Source organism: Panthera onca, chromosome D3, assembly GCF_046562875.1.
Source record: "Panthera onca isolate mPanOnc1 chromosome D3, mPanOnc1 haplotype 2, whole genome shotgun sequence".
Classification (NCBI taxonomy): Eukaryota; Metazoa; Chordata; class Mammalia; order Carnivora; family Felidae; genus Panthera; species Panthera onca.
Window position 1 is genome coordinate 68,352,669 of NC_138350.1, and position 19,724 is coordinate 68,372,392.

A 19,724-nucleotide genomic window follows, 5' to 3' on the forward strand; every position below is an offset into this window, starting at 1 on the left:
CTCTCTCAAAAATAAATAAATATTTTTTTTTAATTTTTTTTTTTAATGTTTATTTATTTTTGAGACAGAGAGAGACAGAGCATGAATGGGGGAGGGGCAGACAGAGAGGGAGACACAGAATCGGAAGCAGGCTCCAGGCTCTGAGCCATCAGCCCAGAGCCCAACGCGGGGCTCGAACTCACGAACCGTGAGATCGTGACCTGAGCTGAAGTCGGACACTCAACCGACTGAGCCACCCAGGTGCCCCAATATTTTTTAAAAAATTTTTAAACAGTACACATGAACATCTGTAATCAATTCTGACAACTGAGGTTTACATTCAGTATTCCCTATTAGGTAAAATGTTATCCCCTCTCCTCCAAAAAGAGATTTCATTCTTCTTGTTAGAAAACCTTTATTACAAAAAACCTATTCTCACCCATTTTTAGTATTGTATTTTCAACTTCCTCAGTAAAAAACTTATGGAAATTTCTCCTCTCTCATCACATAAGTGCCCGTATAACAGGGGCACCTGAGTGGCCCAGTCAGTTAAGCGTTCAACTTCGGCTCAGGTCATGATCTCATGGTTGTGGAGTTCGAGCCCCACACTGGGCTCTCCGCTCTCAGCACAGAGCCCTCTTCGGATCCTCTGTCTCCCTCCCTCTCTCTCTCTCTCCCTCTCTCTCTCAAAAATAAACATTAAAAAAAAAAAAGTACCTGTATAATATCCTTCATTTTGCCTCTTGGCCCACAATGCCTAAATTATTTACAATCTGGCCCTTTACACAAATGTCTGGCAACTCTTGGCCTAGAAGAAGGAACGAAGGTGAAAAAAGATTAAGTGACTTCCCCAAGACTATAGAGTTAGAAAATGACGAACCGGGGTTTCACACCAAGGCAGGCTGGGTGCAGAAACCATGCTCTTAACCACTACACCACACAGTTTCCATGACCCAAGAACAAGATGTCATTAAAAAAAAAGGAAACAATCAAAGAACAAGAAAAGATGCCTGAAATTAAAAACTGTTTAAAGAATTCACTAGAGAGGGGCGCCTGGGTGCCTCAGTGGGTTAACTGTCCAACTCTTGATTTCACCTCAGGTCATGACCTCACAGTTCAGTTAGTGAGATTAAGCCCCGCACTGGGTTCTGCACTGACAGCGTGGAGCTCGCTCAGGATACTTTCTCCCTCTCTCTCTGCTTCCCTCTCCCTCTCAAAAATAAATGAATAGGAGCGCCTGGGTGGCTCAGTCGGTTAAGCGTCCGACTTCGGCTCAGGTCATGATCTCATGGTCCGTGAGTTCAAGCCCCGCGTCGGGCTTTGTGCTGACAGCTCAGAGCCTGGAACCTGCTTCAGATTCTGTGTCTCCCTCTCTCTCTGACCCTCCCCTGTTCATGCTCTGTCTCTCTCTGTCTCAAAAATAAATAAACATTAAAAATAAATAATAATAAAATAAATGAATAAACCTGAAAAAAAAGTTTTTTTAATTCACTAAAGAGAAGATAAGGTCAAGGAAACTCCCATAATAAAGGACAGGAAGACAGATGGCAAGCAGGAAATGGAAACTTAGAAGACACCACGAAGACAGAAGTAACAGGAGCGCCAAGAAGAAAGCAGGAACAAAGCAGAGGGGTGTTAGGTGTAGACACTGCTGGGCTGGGTGTGAAGTGTCTGAGATTTTATCTTACCCGAACACTAACAAAGCCACGAAGGCTCTGGGACAGGGACCAAAATGATTCAGTGCTCACAGCAACAGCGGTCGCCAGAGTAACATCTTGCGTCAGTTTCCCGGGCCCCAATCCCCACAGGCCTTTCAAAGTATTTGGTAAAAATTAGTAATACGTCCGTGAAAAAAGCAGCAAGTGGGGGTGGGGAGCAGGGAAACCAGGTAAATTACTCAGCTCAGCAGCGAGCAATATCTCTTAGCAATGTAAACGCTGAACGCTCAATGAGCCAAGAATTCTTACCTATGGAAGGGCTGGAAGACAGGGGAGGAGGAGGAAGAGCACCTCGTGTACCATAACAAGGAGTCAATAGGTAGCACCCACAGTTGATAAACCAAAAAATGGCCATTTAGTTATATTAGTCATAAATACAGTTCAAGTAGCTGTCTCTGGGAACCCGACCCCAAAGGATAGAGAAGGCAAGGCACTGCCCGTTTTGTATAATGTACCTTCTTCTACTATTATTCTTATCTTTTCTAAAATAAAAGCACTACTTTAAATAGAAAAATTAACTTTTAAATAAAGTAGAGAAGGGGCACCAGGGTGGCTCAGTTGGTTAATCCCACTCTTGACTTCGGCTCAAGTCGTGATCTCACAGTTGGTGAGTTCAAGCCCCGCTTCCGGGTCTGCGTTGACAGCGCAAAGCCTGCTTGGGATTCTCTCTCTGCCCCTCTCTCTCTGCCCCTCCCTCCCCAAATAAATAAATAAACTTTAAAAATAAATAAATAAAATTAGAGAGAACGTGCTTTACTACTCACCATCACAATCACTGATTCATATAAACAACTCAATGTGCAAATACCAAAGAAGAGTGCCAGGGTGAAAACACAAACTAGCAGTACCCAAGCACCATCACATTATGTTAGGCAAACACAGGGGGTCTGCTGATATTTCCCAAGTGCCCACTAGTGACCAGAACAATGCTAAGCACCAAGACTGAAATTGTGAAGAATGGAATTGACTTACAGTCGAGTAAGAGATATAGGTAAATCAACAGGAAATTATAATATGGCAACTATTCAAGACTCAGTGAAAGCTTCCCAAAGGTCATACCATCAAAGCTAGGGCCTGAAGGATAAGAAGGACTGGCCTAGCTGGGTGTAGGGTTCGGAAAGTTGTCAAAGCAAAGGGAACACCACACGTGAAGGCTTAGAGTGAAGACAAACACAGGCAAGGGCCCATTCCAGGAACTGAGAGAAGTTCAACACGGCTGGAACAGGGCTGGAGCAGGGAGGGAATCAGAGTGGAAGCAAAAAAGGGCCAGAGAGCAGGCTGATGCCTGATGCTTTACAACAGGACGACTTACTAACGGGTTTGTACTTTGTCCACTGGAACCAGAAGATAGCACACATCCCTGGGTCTTCTAAGAGATCAGTGAACTCTTCCCCATACACTGATGATTTCAAAATACCTACGTCCAGTCCAGAACTCTTTGTGGGTGCCAGACCATTTATCTAACTGCATGCCATGCAGCACCATCGGGACCCAGAAAGCAAGCCACACCCCGGGGATGACAGAGTAAGAAACTGGGTAACTAATGACAGTGGAGTCACCATGCCAGCCCTGAGCTGTCTACCTCTGGACTTTTACACGGGAAACAAACAAGACGTTTAAGCTATTATTTAATCAAGTCTGCTCTGCACAGCCAAACCGAATCTTAACTGATGCAGGAGGCTTCAAAAGCATTCAAGGGGCGCCTGGGTGGCTCAGTCGGTTAAGCGTCCGACTTCGGCTCAGGTCATGATCTCGCAGTTCATGAGTTTGAGCCCTGTGTCAGGGTCTGTGCTGACAGCTCCGAGCCTGGAGCTGCTTCGGATTCTGTGTCTCCCTCTCTCTCTGCCCCTCCCACTCACGCTTTGTCTCTGTCTCTCAAAACTGAATAAATGTTAAAAAAAAAAAAAAAAAAAAAAAACACATTTTTTTTAAAAGTATTCTAAAGGGAAGGGTTGCAAGAGATATTCTGAAGGGACTGTTATGATTTGGTGACTGACTCCATCTAAAAAAGAAATTATCAATCACATCACATACAGAATATGTATTGTTTAATTCTTCCAGTGTCATTGGAGAGTTAACAGCTACTTTTAGTGCCCGCATTGTTTTTACATTGAGATATAATTGACATGAAGCATTATTGTCAGTTTCAGGTGTACCACAGAGTATTCTATGCGTGTATATATTGCAAAAATATCACCACAGTAAGTCTAGTTGACATCCATCACCGTACGACATTACAATTTTTTCTTGTGATGAGAACTTAAAAGATCTACTGTTAGCAACTTTCAAATATACAATAGAGCCTTATTAACTGTAGTCGCCATGCTGCACATCACACCCCCATGACTTATAACTAGAGTCTGTACCTTTTGACCACCTTTACCCATTTTGTCCACACACCCAGCCCCACTCCCACCCCGTAACCCCAGCCTGGTGTCCGCATATGTAACGAATGGGATCAAACTTACAGAAGAAATCGGAGGGCCTGGGTGGTTCAGTCGGTGGAGCGGCCGACTCTCGATTCCAGCTCAGGCCATGATCTCACGGTTCATGGAATCGAGGCCAGCACTGGGCTCTGCACTCACAGCGCAGAGCCTGCTTAAGATTCTCCCTCTCTCTCAAAATAAATAAAAAGACCTCTTAAAAAATATTAGAGATCAGAAAGTACCAACCAAACTTCCCGAAAGGAATGAAAAGAAACAGAACATTTTAGTAAGTGAGACCTGTTTATAAAGTTGTTCTCAACGCTGCTAGTTTAGATTATTTGGACTACAAAGAAGTATCAGGCAGATAACTTACAGGCTGTTTACACGCAGGTTTTAAGCAGAAGTTCAGGGCATTAAGCGCCACTACGAAGCTCCCAAGGGGAAACGAGGTAAAGAGCAGGAGCAGATACTGAACAGGCTCTTCCTGAGACGCGGTAACCGGAAACGCACCACCACCAGAGCCAGCACCTTCACGCCCCGACACGGTCCCAACCTCGGGAGCTGAGGACGGAAGCAGGACACCAAACCAGAGGCCTTCCCGAAGCCCTCTCTACCTCCAACATTCACTCTTCCCCTGGTCCTGGGAAAGGCTCAAAGCCCTTTTCAACCAACCAGGTCACAGAAGGACAAGTAGGGAAGGGGCCTCAAGCCCAGGTCTGTCAAGAGCTCACTCTTCCTGAATGTTTTCGCACTTTAAGAGCTTCCCGTCGAACTGGGGGTGCCTTGATCACCCACTGAGTCGGAGCTCCCTCCCTGCCCCAGCCTGCCCTGTGACTTCAAGCAGCTGCTGGGTGTTACACACACTCTGATTACAAGTACACAAAACTTTAGAAACATGAATATAAAGAGACCGAAACGAAATACAAAAAAACTTCACAGGTTGTTACATCGCTTTTACGCTTAGTCACTTTTTTTTTTTTTACATCCAAATTAGTTAGCATATGGTGAAACAATGATTTCAGGGGTAGATTCCTTAGTGCCCCTTCCCCATTTAGCCCATCCCCCCGCCCACAACCCCTCCAGTAACCCTCAGTTTGTTCTCCATATTTATGAGTCTCTTCTGTTTTGTCCCCCTCCCTGTTTCTACATTATTTTTGTTTCCCTTCCTTTATGTTCATCTGTTTTGTCTCTTAAAGTCCTCATATGAGTGAAGTCATATGATTTTTGTCTTTCTCTGACTAATTTCACTTAGCATAATACCCTCCAGTTCCATCCACGTCGTTGCAAATGGCAAGATTTCATTCTTTTTGATGGCCAAGTAATATTCCATTGTATATATATACCACATCTTTATCCATTCATCCATCAATGGACATGTGGGCTCTTTCCATACTTTGGCTATTGTCGATAGCGCTGCTATAAACATGGGGGTGCATGAGTCCCTTCGAAACAGCACACCTGTATCCTGTGGATAAATGCCTAGTAGTGCAATTGCTGGGTTGTAGGGTAGTTCTATTTTTAGTTTTTTGAGGCACCTCCATACTGTTTTCCAGAGTGGCTGTACCAGCTTACATTCCCATACACTTAATCACTTTTAAGGGTCTCATTTTACCAAAGCCCACACTGCAAGTGCACAGGGACTTCCCGTATGTTTGTCATGGTCACTAAAAAGGAAGATGGAGTGGTCCTCTCTACCACTAACCATTCCCATTGCCTACACAGTGAAAGATGACACTTACATTGAATTTGTAGTAGCAAAAGAAGTCACCTCACCTATTTTCCGAAGTCTCAGCAAAATGTCCCCAAACACACCATGGCAGAAAGAACAACAGCCCCCAAAGATGTCCATGTCCTAATCTATGGAACCAGTGACTGCTATCTTACCTGGCAAAGGGGACTCTGCAGCTATAATTAAGTCAAGGACCTTGAGATAGGGGAGATCCTCCTGAATTATCTAGATAAGCCTGATCTAGTCACATGGGTCCTTAACCTTTCCCAACTGTCACTGGAGAGATACAACACTACTCACTTTGAAGACAGAATAAGAGGGCCACAAGCCAAGGAACGGGGGGTGGCCTCTAGAAGCTGGAAGAGGTAAGGAAACACCCTCCCCTAGAAAACTCCAGAAGAGAACAGAGACTTGTTGACACACTAATTTTTTTAGCCCAGTGAGACCCATTTTGGACTTCTAAAATAGAGACCTTTAAAAATTTGTTTAAACGTTTCTTTATTTTTGAGAGAGAGAGAGAGAGAGCACGCACAGGGGAGAAGAAAAAGTGGGGGTGGGGGAACAGAGGATCCGAGGCTGGCTCCATGATAACAGCAGAGAGCCCAACACAGGGCCCGAACCCACGAACCGCAAGACCCAAGCCAAAGTTGGACACATCACTGACTGAGCCACCCGGGTGCCCCTAAAATACAGAACTTTAAAAATAATTTGTGTTGTTTTTAGGACACTAAATTTGTGGTACTTAGTTACAGTAGGCATAGAAAACTAATACACACACAGTAAACAACTTCTCACAATATGTGAAATTATCTAGAAAAGCATAATCAAATTGCCCCATACTTAGAACAGACATAAGTTATTTGTGAATATACATTTCACTTTTTAAAAATCTGTGCATGTGTTACATTTCACTTCTATCTTTCTCCCGCTCTTACAAAACTCCATCGATTAAAATGCCAAAGTGACGGGGCGCCTGGGTGGCGCAGTCGGTTAAGCGTCCGACTTCAGCCAGGTCACGATCTCGCAGTCCGTGAGTTCGAGCCCCGCGTCGGGCTCTGGGCTGATGGCTCGGAGCCTGGAGCCTGTTTCTGATTCTGTGTCTCCCTCTCTCTCTGCCCCTCCCCCGTTCATGCTCTGTCTCTCTCTGTCCCAAAAATAAATAAAAAACGTTGAAAAAAAAAAATTAAAAAAAAAAAAAATGCCAAAGTGACAATTCTTCAAACTTTTTACAAAAGATGAACCATATTAACCAAGAAAAAGGAACAGGATACCAGGAACAACTGGAAAAAAATCAGGAAACAATTATACCATATTTTTTTAGAGAGTCAAACATCAAAGTGGTTGGACTGTGTAACTTCTTTGTATCAAATGGATACCACATTTTAAAAAATAAGTCCTTCTTAATATTGATATTAAGAGCTTACCATTGATCTTTTTGGATGTGATACTTGTATGTGGGTATATTAAACAAAGAGTACCTCAACCTTCCACAGATATACACTCACATATTTACAAATGAAATGGTATGCCTATGATCTGCTTTAAAACAGGGGGCCAGGCACCTGTGTGGCTCAGTCAGTTGAGTGACCCACTCTTGATTTCGCCCTGGGTCATGACCCAGAATACTGGCATTGAGCCCCCAAGTCTGGCTCCGTGCTGTGTATGAAGCCTGCTTGGGATTCTCTCTCCCTCTCCCACTGTCCCTCTCCCCAACTCACTCTCTTTCTTGCTAAAATTAAAAAAAATAATAAAATAAAATAGCTTGGGGGCGCTTGGGTGGCTCAGTTGGTTAACCATCGGACTCCTGATTTCAGCTTAGATCACGATCACAAGGTTGTAAGACTGAGCCCCACTGTCAGGCTCCACACTGGGCAAGGAGTCTGGTTAAGATTCTCTCTTTCCTTTTCTCTCTGCCTCTCTGCCCGCTGGTGTCTTTTTACTTCTTTGTCTCTCTCTTAAAAAATAAATTAAATTACATTAAATTAAATTACATTACATTACATTAAATTAAATTAAATTAAATTAAAATTAAAATAGGAAGCCTGGGTGATTCAGTCAACTGAGCGGCAGACTTCGGCTCAGGTCATGATCTCACGGTTCGTGGGTTCTAGCCCCACGTTGGGCTTTGCACTGCCAACACAGAGCCCACTTCGGATTCTGTCTCCCTCTCTCTCTGCCCCTCCCCCGCCCTCAAATATAAATAAACACTAGAATAAAATAAAATAAAATTAAAATTAAATAAAATTAAATAAAATAGTTCAGAGTGGGGATGGGAATGGATAAAGGACACAGATGAAACTAAATTAGCCTGAGTTACTAACTGGTGAAGCTGGGTAATGGGTACATGAGGGCATATTAAATTATTTCAATGTCTGAACTCTTCTGTATTTGTATTTAAAAGTTACAAAAACAAAGTCCTTGGCCTCTATCAAAATAAGACTTAATACATTTAACAGAATCTCCTTCCTGTGACATCGCCCCCCTCAATTCTCTGCCACTCGAACCATCTGCAATTTATAGTTCAATTATTCTTTAATCTCCAAGTCATTTTACCTTATTTAAAACCTTAAGAGTTTCAGCAAATCACTTAAGCTCTGAGAGACTAGTTCTTCATCTGCAGAATGGGAGTATTTCTATTTGGCTAGTCTCAGTTGCCAAGAGAATTATACCCAAGGTGTAAGTTATAAAGCAGAATAATCTTTCCAAAAATCATAAATTTCATGCTCAGCAGCAACCACTCACCTATTCCTATAAATCTCCTCCCTTCCACCTCCAGTTTCTCTCTTGAGCTCTCAACCCATCAGACCGAAGCCTGGGTTCCTCTGTAAGATTACACTCCTCTCCCCGGCCTCCACCCTCCATGTTTCCACATCTCTGAGCAGCTCCTCCCTACACGCCTCTCCCACCAACCTCCGCTCTTCCTTTTCAGGGTCCCGCTTCATCTACCCCCCCCCATTCTGTCCATTCTGTGTACCCCTTTGCCGGCCCTATTACAGTCACCCCATCACTCCTCTACCCCAGCTCAGTACTTTCATGCGATCAGCTTTATCACCCCGCTACTGCCACTAACTCACAAACACCTGGGCTAACTTCCCACCCTTTCACCGTTCAGCTGACACACAACTGCTAGCTGCCAGGGGTTGGGAAAGGGGGAAATACAGACCGTTAATGGGTAGGAGTTTCTCTTTTGGGTGACAAAAATGTTCTGGAATTAGAGAGTTGCACAAACCTAGTGAATATGCTAAAAACCACGGAGTTATACTTTAATTGTACTTTTAAAGGGTGAATTTTATGGTAGGTGAATTACATCTCAATAACAATGTATATGTCAAAAAAAAAAAACAAAAAAAAACAAAACACTATTGCTCACACTGCCCATCACACGCCCATTTGTCAGACCAACATCGCCCCATCTCCCGGAGCATCTACCTGCTCTTCGGTATCCCTCCAACTCTTACCACGACTCGGACAGACGTCCCTCTCACACTCTTGACTAACACACTCCCTCACCCTCTGAGTGCCACTGTTCCCTGGAAGGGGGCGGGGAGAAGGGAAGATGTGGGCAGCTCTTGGGGCCCAGGCACAGCCCCTCCAGGGTGGCCCAGTCCCCCACTGGCAGGAAAGGACCCTCTACCCCGCCCTGGCGGAGAAGCCCCACCGACTGGCGGGTGTCCTCAAACCCGCTCCGACAAGGGGCCGGGGGCCCCGCCGGATTTTCAGGGCCGCTCCGCTGGGGGCGGCGCCAGAGCCCACCTGTCTCAGCCGGCGGGCAGATCCGCTTCCAGCTCCAGCGACACTCGAGAGGGTGGCAGAAAGGGATCGGAAGAAGCCGCTGTCGCCGCCGCAGCCGGAGTGGCGCACGCCGGCTCAGGCCTCCATGTTTCCACGTCTCTGCGGCTCGGGCTCCGGCTCGACTCCGGCTCGGCTCCCGCCCCGGCCGCGTCCGCGCGCAGGCCGGGAGGCGGGGAGAGAAGAGGGAAGCGGCCGAGAACGCGGCTGGGGACCGAACGGCCGGGCGCGCCCCGGCCGACGGTCACGTGGCGCGCGGCCGCGCAGGCTTCTGGGAAATGTAGTCCTTCAGACGTTAGACGTTTCTCCACCCACCTAGCGCGCGTCCAGGGCAACCGCAAAGCCACGTGGCAAATTCGAGAAGCGGCCAAGCCCACTTACAGACTGCTGGACCGCTTAGCCCGCTCCACGTGTTCTGGTGGCTTAACTTTGTTAAGGCCCCTCTTTATCCCAACTGGATAGCCAACTCACAGTCAAGCAATTCCTTGTAGGGCTCTGAAGAATTGGGAAATAGGAAAATGATTAATCTTTTGGTGTTTTTTTTTAATCTCCATCTTTATTTTTTTCAAACCCTTGTGTCGAGAGCTGACTTTTGGAAAATAACTTTTGATGGAGGCAGGTAGCAGATCTGTTACCTGCACCATTTACAGAAAGCACACGTCCCATTGGGAAAGAGTATCTATACAGCCAAAATTTGGAATTTGAAGTCAAATGAGCTGAAGTTACCAGATCAACGTCCGTCCTTGAACTTTTCCCATTAGTTTCCTCTTAAACACATAAAGATGATGATGATTCTTCCCATACAGGACTATTGGCAAATCAATAACAATATTTAGCAACTCCCATTCCGGGTTGGTTTCTATGTGCTGTGCACTGCTTTCAACAAATAAAGGTGAGACAAGTATCACTAATTTCCCTTTTATAGTCAGTGTGTCAGATGTACCCCGAGAAGTACTATACGAATTTTAGATACACTTTTCTAGCATCTATTACCAATAAACTCCCTGAGCTGTCAGGACTATTACAGAAAAACATACTAAAAACACAAGGTACCTTGGAGCCTAGCTAAAAAGAGATGGGCACTGCTATGCAGCCATTGTAAAGAATGCTAGGATACATGCTCATGATCTATCCAGTGGAAATAGTATATGTAATCTTGTCCAATTTTTATAAATGAATTACGTATATAGATAGATAGATAGATAGATAGATGCACACACACTCATATCCCCAGGAGGGGAAAAGGCTAAAAGAATATTAATTATTAACTTTGGAGTATGAGATGGTGTGTGATTAAATTCAGTTGTTCCCTGCTTTCTATTTTTTCTGCGATGAATATGATTACATGTATAATTTTATAATTTTTATTTTAAAATTATAGCAAAAGAGAGGCACCAAAACCAAACTCAAAGTACTTTATATTTTTGCCTGTACCAAAAATTATACCCTCCACCTGCCCCCAAATGACCAAGCAACAAATGTGAGTCTCTCTCCAGAACTAGCGCTATAGACCAAGAAACAATTCATTCTACTTGGAGACAATCCTATTGTTAAATTAAACATTCTCCTTTTTCTTATAGTTTTGGGATGGCTTGAAATAAAAAGGGTCTTACCACTGTTCCTAGGTAAATGTCATAACGCTGCTGGGCAAACATCATAAATCAGCGCATTAGATTAGGAATGGTTTTCCCAATATATGAAGCATGAGCTGGAGTAGCAATCCTTCACTAAATATTTATTGTGTACGTAATGTGCTAAGTATTATCCTTGGTCATCAACTCCCCATAGTGCCGGAACCGCTGTCATGATAACTTTGACCTGATTACATCAGTGTCTAGTTGGTGCAGAAACACTACCAGAAAGTCATGAAAACCCAGCTACTAAATGCAAGTGAGTGTCTGTGTCAGATCCTAGAACCAAAAAAGGCAATAGTGGGAAAACTTATGAAATCAGAATGAAGCCTGGAGTTGAGTTAATGGTATTGTACCAATGTTAATTTCCTAGTTTTGACAAATGTGTTACGGTTATGTAAGACATTAACATTAAAGGAAACTGGGAGAAGGATATACAGGAACTCTCTGTACCTTGCAATTCTTTTGTAAATCTGAAATTATTGCAGAGGCGCTGGGTGGCTCAGTCAATTAGGCATCCAACTGTTTATTTTGGCTCAGGTCATGATCTCATGGTTTGTGATATTGAGCCCTACGTCAGGCTCGGAGCTGACAGTGCAGAGCCTGCTTAGTATTCTCTATCTCCCTCTCTCTCTGCCCCTTCCCCATTCGAATGCTCTCGCTCTCGCTCTCTCTCTCTCTCTCTCACACACACAATAAATAAACATTTAAAATTATTCCATGTGGTAGGCAGAATAATGATCCCACTGAAGATATCCACATCCAAATCCCCCAAACTTATGAATATGTTAGGTTACAAGGCAGAGAGTTGCAGATAGTATTAGGTTGCTAATCAGATGACCTTCAAGCAGGGAGATTATCCGGGATTATCAAGGGGGATCTAACGTAATCACGACAATGAAAAGTGAGAGGAAGCCAAAAGAGAGTCCTAAATATGGCTCTGCAAGAAGGTCAAGTGAAGCAATGCGACGGTCGGTCACTTCTGACTTAGAAGATGGCAAGAGACTGGGATGTGCCCAGTGGCCCCTAGAAGCTGGAGAAGATGAGGAAACACATTCTCCCCTAGAGCCTCCAGAAGGGAACACAGGCTTGCCCATACCTTGACTTTAGCTTAGTGAGAATTATGTCAGACTTCTGACCTACAGAACTAGAAGATAATAATTCTGTGTTGTCTGAAGCCACTAAATTTGTGGTAACTTATTATAGCAACAACGGAAAATGAATACATTCCAAAATATAAAGTTTAAGAAAGAAAACTTTCCAAATGGCTGCCTGTTTTCCCGACACATTTTCAGTCTGAGACCGTACAAATATCCATGCTACTTAGAAAGTAACTGTAGGGGTGCCTGGGTGGCTCAGTCCATAGAGCATGCAACTCTTGATCTCGGGGTTGTGAGTTCGAGCCCCATGGTGGGTGTAGAGCTTACTTAAAAATAAAATCTTTAAAAGAAGGCAGCGGGCACCTGGGTTGTTCAGTTGGTTGAGTGTCCTACTCTTGATTTCGCCTCAGTTCCTGATCTCACAGTTCATGGTTTCAGGCCCTAAATCAGGGTCCATGCTGACCACCCGCAAAGCCAGCTTGGGATTCTCTCTCTCCCTCTCTCTACCTCTCTCTCTCTCTGCCTCTCCCCTGCTCCGTGCGCTCTCTCTCTCTCTCTCGAAATAAATAAGCAGAATACTGTAGACTGGGGGGCTTAAACAATAGACAATTACTTCTCACAGTTCTGAAGGTGGGAAGTCCAAGATCAGAACCAGCGTCTGGTGACAGCCTTCGTCCTGGTTTGCAGACAGCATTTTCTCATCGTATCCTCACATGGTGGAGAAAGAGTGCCAGTTTCTTTCTTTCTTTCTTTCTTTCTTTCTTTCTTTCTTTCTTTCTTTCTTTCTTCTTTCATGTTTATTCGTTTTTGAAAGAAAGAGACAGCAGGGAAGGGACAGAGAGAGAAGGAGATACAGAATCCGAAGTAGGCTCCAGGCTCCGAGCTGTCAGCACAGGGCCCGACACCGGGCTCAGACTCAAAGACCGTGAGATCATGACCTGAGCCGAAGTCTGACACTTAAACAACTAAGCCACCCAGATGTCCCTGGGGCTCCAGTTTCTTCTAATGAAAACACTTAGCCATCATGGAGGCTCCACCCTCATGACCTTATTGAAATCTAACTACCTACAAAGGCCCCGCTTCCTACTGTCACCCCAGGTAGGGTTAGTTTAAAGATAGGATGTTTAGGAGAACACAAACACACAGTGCATCACAGCTATTTGACTCCTCTGAGCCTCATTTTCTTCTCTGTAAAGAGGCAGGAATACTCCCCTCACATCTCATCGTTGCGATGAGAATTAAGTAATGCAGGTAGCATGCCTTTTTTTTTTTTTAAATATTTATTTATTTTTGAGACAGAGAGAGACAGAGTGTGAGTGGGGCAGAGAGAGAGGGAGACACAGAATCTGAAGCAGGCTCCAGGCTCTGAGCTGTCAGCACAGAGCCCGATGTGGGGCTTGAACCCACGAACTGTGAGATCATGACCTGGGCTGAAGTTGGACGCTTAACCAACTGAGCCACCCAGGCGCCCTAGCATGCCTTTTTTAATAAATGTGATTTCACCTGCGTAATCCAGATGGTACTCAACTCACATGTTGTCGTTGCCAGTCCCCAGGCATCCCTCTGAAGAGAAGTATAGGTTAACCAGAACTGGATCATCTGGACAGGGCAATCAGGACGGTGAGAGGCCTGGAAATCATGTCAGATGTAGCATGCCTGGCAGAACTGAGTATGAACAGCGAGACTAAGACTCGTTGTTATAACTGCTCTCAGGAGGCATGACCAGACTTGTTTTATGTTGTCGCAGAGTGCCAAACTGGGACCAAAGGTCTGAAGTTATAGGATGCAGATTTTAGCTCCACCAAAGAACTTTCTGACAAGAATACCAGGACTCATAATTAACAATTCACATCACGGGCTCTTTGCCGTGAGCTGTGCACTGTTATTTTATTTAACTCCCCCAACAACCCTATGAGAAAGGGTTAGTGTAGAAACTGATGACTCGGAAACAAATGACTCGGACTTCACAATAGTTTGTTAAGTGGACGTTGGCTTACTGATAGCGAAATGGTCCGCTTGGAAGAAAAATGAGATGCCAATCCCTCTACCTGTGTTCGAGCTGGGTCTTGGGTAAACAGGTGGTCAAAAGGACACCTGGGAAGGAACACTGGCAATCAGTCAAGTCCCTTCATTTGAGAGATGAGGGACTGAGTGCCAGGGACGGATGAGGATCGGACAAGGACACACAGCCAGTAAGCTGATTATGGGACGGACCATTTTCGCAGGCCTTACCGAAGCCCCAACGATGCCAGCTGTTAGCAGTCAGCCAGACGCCTGCCACGGAGAGTGTTGAATGCCCAAAAGGCAGGGACTACACAGTTCCAGGGAGTTGCTTGGCCAAGCGAGAGGCTACGCAATTAGCCCTCCATTCCCTCCACCCCCACCGGTAGGGGACACATCTGTGCCGTGCCTACAGGGTTCCTGTTCATCTCTCCTTACTTATCCTGAGCTCTGAGGCTAAGCCTTGGGAGAAAGGCTTGGGCCAACCAGACCACCACAGCTCCTGCCAGCTTTCCTCCTGAGAGGAGGCGACCACCGCTCTGCTGCTGGAGAAACCCGGGGGAGGGGGCACTATGCCGTCATCACAGTCTCCTTCCTGCTGGGGACAAGTCAGGAGGAGTCACAATATTACTCAATGAATTAGTCTGGAAAGCAGCTACCCATGCCAGGCACTGTTCTAAAGTTTCAGGTGCATTAACTCAGTGGGCTTTATGACCCTCCAGAATAGGTACCCAGACTTCCTCACACCACAAAGCTGGCCAGTGGCGATTCGAACCCAGGCGGTCTGGCTGTAGAGCTCACACCTGCCCACGGGAAGTCTCAAGGCCGTCTCAAGGGCTCCCTTTACCGACACCACCGGTACTCGTGAAGGTCCACGCTGACTCCTTCAGGGTTATTTTGTCTTTCCAACTAAGGTGGACTACAATGCCTGGGCGTGTTATTCAGGGCTGCTGTGACAACGTACCACAAATCGGGTGATTTAAACAATAGAGAATTTATTGTCTTGAAGTTCTTGAGGCGCCAAGTCCAAAATCAAGGTGTCGGCCGAGCTGGCTCTTTCAGAGGCCGTGAGGGAGATTCTGTTCCAGGCCTTCCAGCTAGCATCCGGTGGGTTCCTGGCAACCTTTGGAGTTCCGTGGCTTGTAGAAGGGTCACCCGATCTCTGCTTTCATCTTCTCATTGTGTTCTCTCTGCACGGGTGTGTGTGCGCGTGTGTCCAAATTTCCTTTTTATAAGAATACCAGTCATACTGGATTAGGACCCACCATAATGACTTCATTTGAACTAATCCCATCTGCAATGACCCTATTTGCAAATAGGGTCACATTTTGTGATGCTGGGGGTTAGGGCTTCAACATAAAAATTGCGTGGGAGGCTGCGTGCCATAATTCAATCCATAACACTGGGTACAACCAACTAATCCAAAGAAGATTTGAAGAAATGTAACCGATTTCAGAGGACACGGTTAGAGTTTATTGGCACAAATGAACCAAACTAGGTAAGTGTTGTTTTAACACACACTAGATCATGTTTTGTAGAAAGATATAATTATACAATAATGAGACTGCTGGTCTCATTAGGCAAAGTGAATCTCCCAGAAGCTATGAGCCTAAGGGATTTAGGCCCCCGTCTGTGCTATCCTGCCATTGTATGGAGAATGGGGATCAGGATATCCAGAGGAAAGAGCACAGGAGAGCAGGGACCAAAATCTCCAAACCCTCCACTGGGTCACTACGTGTGGGAGTGGAGTGGTGGCTTAATTGTTTGATAAGGTCGTTTAAAGCACCTTTTCAGGGCTTTCTAGCTTTTACTAGAAAGGCAATCTTGAAACACGATAGATAGGACTGATATTTGGGGACAAGAGAACACTGGTGTGGTATAGAACAATGGTTACCAAATCCTGTCTAAGGTAGGTGATAAGTTTTCACCAACCGACTATAAGAAGAAGAAAAATGTAGACAAAATTAGTGTGAAGTTTCCATAAAAACATTTTTCATAAACGTATTCAAACTGACGGGCTATTGTTTTCCTTTATTCTCCTGTTCTTCTTCATCCTTTTAGTGTCAAAATGTCTTTTCTGAAATAATGGTGATAAAACATTATAGCTTTTTAAAATATTCTTGGTTGGCCAAATAAAAATGTCAACTGTGTATCAGTCCCCTCAACCTTTCTTTCTTTTTTTTAGCATTTATTTATTTTTGAGACAGAGAGAGAGAGAGACACAGCATGGACGGGGGGAGGGGCAGAGAGAGAGAGGGAGACACAGAATCCGAAACAGGCTCCAGGCTCTGAGCTGTCAACACAGAGCCCGATGCAGGGCTCGAACTCACAAACCGCGAGATCATGACCTGAGCCGAAGTTGGACGCTTAACTGAGCCACCCAGGTGCCCCAGTCCCCTCAACCTTTTTAAGAACGTTTTACTAGTATGTAAGACACACGACTGGGAATCAGTGCTGGAGTGTGACACTGTTAGAGGGGCAAGGGCCTCGGAAGACCAGCAATTCTTGGGAACGTGAGTTTACATGAACTGGGATGACTGGGGAGAACTTTACAAAAGTATCCATACTCAACCTCTGAGAGTATTGAATTAGAAAAATGGTGTGCTACAGAAAAAATGAGAGACAAAAACCGAGAGAGAGGAAGATGTGGGGTGTGGGATCCAGGAGCGGTAGCAAGTCCCAAGAACTGCCCCTGGGCACCAGGCCTCGGCAACAACTAGTCAGGAAAGGAAGTGCATAGGGAGAAAAAAGGTAATTTACAACTCTAGGAAAGCCATGCTTGTTGTGAAAGGAAACACATCACGCTACCGTAGTTCCTTCTCATCTGTGGGGGATACGCCCCGAGACCCACAGTGGATGCCTGAAACAGTGGATAGCACCGAACCCCACATATACTATTTTTTCCTACACATACATATCTATGACAAAGTTTAATTTATAAATTAGACATTAATAATGAAACAGAATTATACCGTGACAAGTTGTGAATGTGATTTCTCAAAATATCTTATTAAAAAAAAAAACCTTTTAATATTTATTTTTGCCAGAGAGAGAGAGAGAGAGAGTCAGAGCGTGAGCTGGGGTGGGGCAGAGAGAGGGAGACACAGAATCCAAAGCAGGCTCCAGGCTCTGAGCTGTCAGCACAGAGCCTGACACGGGACTTGAACTCACCAACCATGAGATCATGACCTGAGCTGAAACCGAGAGTCGGACGCTTAACCAACTGAGCCACCCAGGCGCCCCTCAAAGTATCTTACTGTCCCGCACTTGCCCTTGTGATGATGTGAGTCAAACACTGAAGGCAGGGGCGGGGCGGGGGGGGGACGACTGCAGCACACGCTACCCAGTGGTGGTTCCTGCCTGCTCGTTGTTAGTGTCCCAGAAAGCAGAAGGCACTCGAGATAATGCAGTGACCCACAGCCCGTAGTTAAGAGATGCTATCACCCCTATAAGCCCCAAAGGACAAGGTGAGGGAGAAGTTAATGGAAACTGAAAACGTGCCGTTGGCCAATTTGAGGCACAGGGACTTTTGGTTGAGGGACAGAATTGACCTAAAGAGGCCCTCAAGGGAGGCAGCCAAGGGAATAAATACCCGGACCGCCCTCCTTCCTTCCTTCCCCTTCCCCCTGCTATAGATCTCCACTGGCTAAACCCAGCAGAATCTTAGAGGCCAGAAGTCTGTTGATGTAGTTCATACCGTTTCTTGGGCAGCAGAGTAGGGCAAAGGCAGCAGATTTGGAGGGACAAATGGAAGACATCTGGCGCACTCAGGATGCTATAAATACTAGTGACAACCCAAATTCAGAAGAAAAATTAGGAGGATGTGCGGGAGAAGCACTGGGACTTGCAGTGTAAGATAGCTTGAGCTCAACCATGGTAGAAAGTAAGAGTTAATAGCTCCAAAGACAGCAGCATGTATGTTATTTATTAACATGGCGATAAGCAGAAGATCAACAATACCTAAATGAGTAATGCCTTTGGGGACGAAGGGAGTAGGGACATTATACGCCTTGCAATATTATGATTTTTAAAAAGTGATGTATTTAATAAAAACAAATTAAGGGGGTGCCTGGGTGGCTCCGTCAGTTGAGGGTCCGACTTTGGCTCAGGTCTTCATCTCGTGGTTCCGGAGTTTGAGCCCCGCATCGGGCTCTCTGCCTGCTTGGGATCCTCTGTCTCCCTCTCTCTGCCCCTCCCCTGCTCACGTGAGCACTCTCTCAAAAGTAAAATAAAACATTAAAGAAAACAAGGGGTGCCTGGGAGGCTCAGTCGGTTAAGCACCTGAGTTCGGCTCAGGTCACCATCTCACGGTTTGTGAGTTTGAGCCCCATTCAGGCTCTATACTGACAGCTCAGAGCCTGGAGCCTGCTTCAGATTTTGTGTCTCACGCTGTCTCTCCCTCTTTCTCTAAAATAAACATTAAAAAAGTTTTTTTAAACAAAACAATCAGGGAAGTTGCTAGAAAGCTACACAAAAAACTAACAGTGGTTACGTCTGTGGAGCTGGAATAAAGGCAGAGAAAGAACATTAACTTCTCATTTAACTTGCTCTTGAACTCTCCTACTACAAACATTTGCTGTTTTGTTTTTAATATTTTAAGTAATCTCCACACCTAACGCAGGGGCTTAAACCCACAACCCCAAGATCAAGAGATGCACACTCCACTGACTGAGCCAGCCAAGCACCCCTACATCTATTTTTATAATAGTTTTTATACCTTAAAAAAAAACCCTCATTGGGGGGTCCTGTGCAAAAAACCTAATCAGCTGAACACAGTCGCTAAAGGGGATTTCTCTTATCCTTCAGGTGGGGTGGAAGAGAAAAACTGAAAGCTACTGCCTTGCATCAGATGAAGTCCAGGGTGGATCAATGACCTGACACGACACACAGCTTAACAGAGCCTCGGTGAGGACCGAGGACTTCGAGGGCAGGAGTCCCTTCTAACTTCTCCTTCTAAACTCATAGGGAATGCACACATCCAATACAAAGATATGGTCATCGTCTTTGACTATTTATACATCCCGACACTAATGTGAAGAAGCCCAGGGAAGAAAGACGATGTGGGGACCCAGACCAGCAAAGGACTCTGCCCAGTCCCCTGTTAAAAACCACTCAATTTTGGAGTGTCTTATTATGCAACAGTAATGGATACAATCTACTCTTTTTTTTTTTTTTTTTTTTTTTTAACGTTTATTTATTTTGGAGACAGAGAGTGAATGGGGGAGGGTCAGAGAGAGAGGGAGACACAGAATCGGAAGCAGGCTCCAGGCTCTGAGCTGTCAGCACAGAGCCCGACGCGGGGCTCGAACTCACGGACCGAGAGATCATGACCTGAGCTGAAGTCGGACGCT

The 19,724-nt window shown here is 45.2% G+C and overlaps 1 protein-coding gene and 1 long non-coding RNA gene across 2 annotated transcripts in view; one reads left to right on the forward strand and one right to left on the reverse strand.

The window, feature by feature from the left end:
* Positions 1-9,875, reverse strand: part of DYM (dymeclin) — a 352,663-nt gene extending 342,788 nt beyond the window's left edge. Inside the window, exon 1 of the mRNA XM_078435252.2 lies at positions 9,606-9,875. The gene's annotated coding sequence lies outside the window, so the exon portion shown is untranslated. The remainder of the gene's footprint in view (positions 1-9,605) is intronic.
* A 4,037-nt stretch (positions 9,876-13,912) lies between these two features.
* LOC145712995 (uncharacterized) lies at positions 13,913-19,536 on the forward strand. The gene is made up of 2 exons (XR_014135893.1): positions 13,913-15,871; positions 19,180-19,536. It is a non-coding gene; the product is annotated as an uncharacterized LOC145712995 (long non-coding RNA).
* Positions 19,537-19,724: the final 188 nt, after the last annotated feature.